Source organism: Anomaloglossus baeobatrachus, chromosome 4 (assembly GCF_048569485.1).
Source record: "Anomaloglossus baeobatrachus isolate aAnoBae1 chromosome 4, aAnoBae1.hap1, whole genome shotgun sequence".
NCBI classification, from domain to species: Eukaryota; Metazoa; Chordata; class Amphibia; order Anura; family Aromobatidae; genus Anomaloglossus; species Anomaloglossus baeobatrachus.
Genome location: NC_134356.1, coordinates 17,425,253 through 17,431,632, shown reverse-complemented (window position 1 = coordinate 17,431,632; position 6,380 = coordinate 17,425,253).

The window sequence follows — 6,380 nt, the reverse complement described above, 5'->3', positions numbered from 1 at the left end:
AAGATTTATGCAAACCGACCATGCAGGAAAATGGCAGGAGACGGCTCTGATGAAGCCCGTAATCAGGAACCCCAGAATCACTGCCCCCATATACATGGCCTATGTGAGGGACCTTAGGACCACGTAACAGGGCCTACTAAAGGACTCGTTCCCCTAGTACTTTTCAAAGCAGAACCACCATGTCCGTAGAAAAGTCACAACTGTAGGGTTCCTATAGCAGTGTCCGGTCTTCTTATAGTCTCTTCAAAATGCCATCCTGACAGCGCCCATATAACAGCACCCCATAATGACACCTGCCCTAATTCTACTACAGGGTCATGTGCCGTTAATATGTAAGAGCTGCCATTTTCCTGAATCCAATGATGTTTCTCTTTTAATTCTGCGCCATTGCGTTCCTGAGTTATTGCCGTTTCTTCTCTGTATATACTTTTTTCATCATAGCCAAGTGGGCGTGGTCCCGAACTCCTCTCTGTGGGCGTCTTCTTGAGGACCACACCCAGTTGTAAAAAAGTCTAGATTTACCTACAGGGAAGAAGGAGCCATATCTCAGGAACAGAGAGGCGTAGGAAGAAAAGAAAACCATCGCCGGATTCAGGAGAACAGCGGCATTTATACCGGGTAACAAAAAGAGATATTTATGAGAAGTGAAAAGTAATAATAATAATAATAATAGTAATTTCTAAGGACCCTTAAGAGATGAGAGAGATTAAAAACTGCCTGAAATCTCACCAAGAAAAGGAAGACTCCTCAATGTGACATCCTTGTACCAAGATGAGCTCCTACTTAAACACAATCTGAACAAGCAGGGCTGCAGTATAAAGCATGGGGGATGAAAGAAAAACTACCTTTGATGTCCAGGGTAAAAGGGGCCATATCTCGGCAACGGAGAGGTGAAAAAATAAAAGGAAAATATCGCAGGATTCAGGAGAACAGCGGCATTCACACGGGGTAACAAAAAAATGACATATCTATGAGACGTGTGAAATTATTTTTTAAAGGATGCTTTAAGATATGAAGAGATCGAAAAAGTGCCTGAAATCTCATCAAGAAAAGGGAAACTCCTCGATCTGACATCCTTGTACCAAGATGAGCTCGTACTTAAACACAGCAGCCAATTTGAACAAGCAGGGCTGCAGTATAAAGCATGGGGGATGAAAGAAAAACAAGGGGCCATATCTTGGGAACGGAGAGGTGCAGGGACAAAACAAAAACATTGCCGGATTCATCAGGACAGCGACACTTACATCAGGTAACAAGAAATTCCATATTTATGAGAACTGATAAATTATTTTTAAAGGACACTTAAGAGATGGGGAGTTTGAAAAAGTGCCTGGAATCTTGTTAAGAATAAGGAAACTCCACAATTTGACATCCTTGTACCAGGATAGCCTCATGCTTAGATGTAGCAGCCAATCTGAATAAGCAGGGCTGCAGTATAAAGCATGGGGGATGAGAGAAAAACAACCTTTGTTAACCAGGGAAGATGGAGCCTTATCTCAGGAAAGGAGAGGTGCAGGGAGAAAAGAAAAACACCGCCGGATTCAGGAGAACAGCGGCATTTACCCCAGGTCACCTCCGCTGGGATCTAAAGACAAACTATGGGATAGAACGCGGAAAAATCCCCAAGAAAAAGGCAAAAGTAGAACGCAGAGTAACAAGTTTATATCCTGCAGCCTGGAGACAATTCTTCTGCCCTGGATGGTGTATGAAGGGGTTAATTTAAAGCGCCCGCACCTCTTTTCTCCCCCAGTAATGAGTCAGGCGCTCCTTTGCCACAAGGACCCAGTGAGTCGCGGCCTTTTGTTCCAGTCGCAGTCATTTTCCCTGGAACAGAAAAAAAATCTTACAATAAAAAAAAAATAATACTTTCTTCTCGTTTCCACAGAAACCGCTAAATGCGCTTTCTTTCCGTAATTTGTGCCGCGGCTCCTCGCTGCGAAAAGACGTTTTCTAATTAATATCTGTACAAACTGGAAATAGAAAAATAAATCACGAAACACAAATGTGACATAGACGGAGCGTACGGAGAACGCGGAGGCGTATATGGAGTCACCGCCAGGAAAACTGCGAAACGCAGCAGAGACATTTTTCTCCTTAACGGGGCCAATGTTATAACGTTTGTACATTGCATAAAGTAAAAAAATGGGCAAAAAACAACAAATATCCTAATTTAAAATAAAATATATCAGATTCTCCACCGCCGGATAAAGCGCTGAAGTCCAATAATGAAGTCAAGGGGGTGGGGCCATTAGTGGAGGGTGTGGTCTGTGACAGTGGGTGTGGCTTTAACAGGTGATAGCCACACCCCTTATCCAAAAAAATGGCAAAAGGAACCATATAGCCCATTGTTAGACTCTGGGGTCCCACCTTCACCCCTCTCCCATTATATAGTAATATTTTGTCTTTTTTATGATTTTTTTCTATTTTTTTCTGATATTTTTCACTTTTACAGACACAAATCCCGTTTTGTTCCCCTGTCGAGTTCTAAATTGGTCGAGTCTTTTTTTTTTCCAGGGTAACCCAATTATTTTGTGATTTTCTTCGCCGTCCTCTGAAAAGCGGCCAGCAACCCAATTATCTTATCAGTCCCATCCAATCTCCTGCTCTGTGGGGAGGGGGGCGCTGTGTATTCTGGAGGGCGCACAAATTACCGCACAGGAGAGCAGCAGCTTGTGTCCTCCGATCCCAGGGCGAAGAATTGATTTTTAGCTTCAGCCTCGTTAAGACACTTAGTGATAAAGTGGCGAAGGCCAAAGTCGTATGTGTCATGTCTGGAGACCTGCGACTGTCACCCCCCCCACACCCAAAAAGAATTAGGGACCGGAGACTACAAGCAGATGTACTAAAAACAGCTGTCAGGTAGGAGACTTACTGGAGACTGCAGACAGGTAGCAGAGGTCCTGGAGACTGCAGACAGGTAGGAGACATACTGGAAACCGCTGACAGGTAGCAGAGGTCCTGGAGACTGCAGACAGGTAGCAGAGGTCCTGGAGACTGCAGACAGGTAGCAGAGGTCCTGGAGACTGCAGACAGGTAGGAGACATACTGGAAACCGCTGACAGGTAGCAGAGGTCCTGGAGACTGCAGACAGGTAGCAGAGGTCCTGGAGACTGCAGACAGGTAGCAGAGGTCCTGGAGACTGCAGACAGGTAGGAGACATACTGGAAACCGCTGACAGGTAGCAGAGGTCCTGGAGACTGCAGACAGGTAGCAGAGGTCCTGGAGACTGCAGACAGGTAGCAGAGGTCCTGGAGACTGCAGACAGGTAGCAGAGGTACTGGATACTGCAGACAGGTAGCAGAGGTCCTGGAGACTGCAGACAGGTAGCAGAGGTCCTGGAGACTGCAGACAGGTAGCAGAGGTCCTGGAGACTGCAGACAGGTAGCAGAGGTCCTGGAGACTGCAGACAGGTAGCAGAGGTCCTGTAGACTGCAGATAGGTAGGAGACATACTGGAAACAGCGGACAGGTAGCAGAAGTACTGGAGACTGCAGACAGGTAGCAGAGGTACTGGATACTGCAGACAGGTAGCAGAGGTACTGTAGACTGCAGACAGGTAGCAGAGGTACTGGAGACTGCAGACAGGCAGGAGACGTACTGAAGACCGCAGACAGGTAGCAGAGGTCCTGGAGACTGCAGACAGGTAGCAGAGGTCCTGGAGACTGCAGACAGGTAGCAGAGGTCCTGGAGACTGCAGACAGGTAGCAGAGGTCCTGGAGACTGCAGACAGGTAGCAGAGGTACTGGATACTGCAGACAGGTAGCAGAGGTCCTGGAGACTGCAGACAGGTAGCAGAGGTCCTGGAGACTGCATACAGGTAGCAGAGGTCCTGGAGACTGCAGACAGGTAGCAGAGGTCCTGGAGACTGCAGACAGGTAGCAGAGGTCCTGTAGACTGCAGATAGGTAGGAGACATACTGGAAACAGCGGACAGGTAGCAGAAGTACTGGAGACTGCAGACAGGTAGCAGAGGTACTGGATACTGCAGACAGGTAGCAGAGGTACTGTAGACTGCAGACAGGTAGCAGAGGTACTGGAGACTGCAGACAGGTAGGAGACTTACTGGAGACTGCAGACAGGTAGCAGAGGTCCTGGAGACTGCAGACAGGTAGGAGACATACTGGAGACTGCAGACAGGTAGCAGAGGTCCTGGAGACTGCAGACAGGTAGCAGAGGTCCTGGAGACTGCAGACAGGTAGCAGAGGTACTGGATACTGCAGACAGGTAGCAGAGGTCCTGGAGACTGCAGACAGGTAGCAGAGGTCCTGGAGACTGCAGACAGGTAGCAGAGGTCCTGGAGACTGCAGACAGGTAGCAGAGGTCCTGGAGACTGCAGACAGGTAGCAGAGGTCCTGGAGACTGCAGACAGGTAGCAGAGGTCCTGGAGACTGCAGACAGGTAGCAGAGGTCCTGGAGACTGCAGACAGGTAGCAGAGGTCCTGGAGACTGCAGACAGGTAGGAGACATACTGGAAACCGCTGACAGGTAGCAGAGGTCCTGGAGACTGCAGACAGGTAGCAGAGGTCCTGGAGACTGCAGACAGGTAGCAGAGGTCCTGGAGACTGCAGACAGGTAGGAGACATACTGGAAACCGCTGACAGGTAGCAGAGGTCCTGGAGACTGCAGACAGGTAGCAGAGGTCCTGGAGACTGCAGACAGGTAGCAGAGGTCCTGGAGACTGCAGACAGGTAGGAGACATACTGGAAACCGCTGACAGGTAGCAGAGGTCCTGGAGACTGCAGACAGGTAGCAGAGGTCCTGGAGACTGCAGACAGGTAGCAGAGGTCCTGGAGACTGCAGACAGGTAGCAGAGGTACTGGATACTGCAGACAGGTAGCAGAGGTCCTGGAGACTGCAGACAGGTAGCAGAGGTCCTGGAGACTGCAGACAGGTAGCAGAGGTCCTGGAGACTGCAGACAGGTAGCAGAGGTCCTGGAGACTGCAGACAGGTAGCAGAGGTCCTGTAGACTGCAGATAGGTAGGAGACATACTGGAAACAGCGGACAGGTAGCAGAAGTACTGGAGACTGCAGACAGGTAGCAGAGGTACTGGATACTGCAGACAGGTAGCAGAGGTACTGTAGACTGCAGACAGGTAGCAGAGGTACTGGAGACTGCAGACAGGCAGGAGACGTACTGAAGACCGCAGACAGGTAGCAGAGGTCCTGGAGACTGCAGACAGGTAGCAGAGGTCCTGGAGACTGCAGACAGGTAGCAGAGGTCCTGGAGACTGCAGACAGGTAGCAGAGGTCCTGGAGACTGCAGACAGGTAGCAGAGGTACTGGATACTGCAGACAGGTAGCAGAGGTCCTGGAGACTGCAGACAGGTAGCAGAGGTCCTGGAGACTGCAGACAGGTAGCAGAGGTCCTGGAGACTGCAGACAGGTAGCAGAGGTCCTGGAGACTGCAGACAGGTAGCAGAGGTCCTGTAGACTGCAGATAGGTAGGAGACATACTGGAAACAGCAGACAGGTAGCAGAAGTACTGGAGACTGCAGACAGGTAGCAGAGGTACTGGATACTGCAGACAGGTAGCAGAGGTACTGTAGACTGCAGACAGGTAGCAGAGGTACTGGAGACTGCAGACAGGCAGGAGACGTACTGAAGACCGCAGACAGGTAGCAGAGGTCCTGGAGACTGCAGACAGGTAGCAGAGGTACTGGAGAATGCAGACAGGTAGCAGAGGTCCTGGAGACTGCAGACAGGTAGCAGAGGTACTGGAGAATGCAGACAGGTAGCAGAGGTCCTGGAGACTGCAGACAGGTAGCATAGGTCCTGGAGACTGCAGACAGGTAGCAGAGGTACTGGAGACTGCAGACAGGAGACATCCTGGAGACTGCTACACTTGACTGAGATACTGGATACCGCAGACAGGCAGGAGACATTGTGGAAACTACAGACAGGTACTGGGCGGTTCGAAGGAACACCGAAATCTTAACACCAAGACACAGGGGTGAGTCTTGGGGAGCCTTATAGATCATATAGGATCACACTGGACCACCTTGGAAAGTCCAACATGGAGCACAAAAAGGTTTAGTGGACCGGAGTGAGGGAAGCAAAGCACAGATCTGGGACAGGTGCACAACACTCCACCTTCGCTTATCATACACCCTCTCAAAGGGTGTATGACTTTGCTTTTGGAGTCAAGGCTGCAAGAATAGGGGTCCTCGAGCCTCCTATGTGAATGGAGCAGTGCTCTGACTAATAGAGCTGTGTACAACGCTATGCCGTCTCCATCACTCCCATACGTGATGGCTGAAGCTGTGTGCACTGCAGCTCCATTCACACAGGGAATCAAGTACCCCCTTATTATGATCAGTGGGGTCTCAGTGGTCAGACCACCATACAGTGGTATTATACCACGGAGATTCCATTATTTTTGTG